Source organism: Nestor notabilis, unplaced genomic scaffold (genome assembly GCF_000696875.1).
Source record: "Nestor notabilis isolate BGI_N333 unplaced genomic scaffold, ASM69687v1 scaffold12687, whole genome shotgun sequence".
In the NCBI taxonomy this organism is placed as follows: Eukaryota; Metazoa; Chordata; class Aves; order Psittaciformes; family Psittacidae; genus Nestor; species Nestor notabilis.
In genome coordinates, this window is record NW_009936104.1 from 1 (window position 1) to 621 (window position 621).

A 621-nucleotide genomic window follows, 5' to 3' on the forward strand; every position below is an offset into this window, starting at 1 on the left:
GGCACAGCTGGTGCTGGATGCTGCGGGCCTCGGCTGTACTCCCTGACCCGCTGACAGCTCTGAAAGCAGGGAAGCCTTGCTAAAAAATGAGTTATTGCTCACCCGACAGCTTCTCCTGCTACTTCGGAACAGCTCTGGGAGAGTGGGGCTGGTCTGTGGGAAGGCTGAGATGCCAGACGTGCCAGCTTCCCTCTGGCCCACACACCACACCGCTGCCGGGTCTACACTGCAGCTGAGGCTTTGTTAATCTGGTATAATGACCCTGATGAAAACCTGTGTAGAATTTGCTGTTGTAATGTAGAGACAGAAGACCTGTACTGTACTGGATCCCAGTTGCAACTGTCTAATCATGCAGAAGGAGCTTCTTGGGACGTTGTAAAAATGTCATATATTTCCTGACTTACTTTGGATTGTTTTATTTTCTGTATTTCATTTGTAAAACCAGACCACATAGTTTAATGATTTTTTGGAGAATGCTTTGAGAAACTCTACAGTGCTCTAGTAAAGAAAACCCAAATCAGCAATAATCAATTGTAAACAATAGTGTACCTTTTGATATTTATTTTTCACCATCTTCCTTGCCTGTTCCTTTTCCTTCATTTTTACATCCTTTTCACAGGA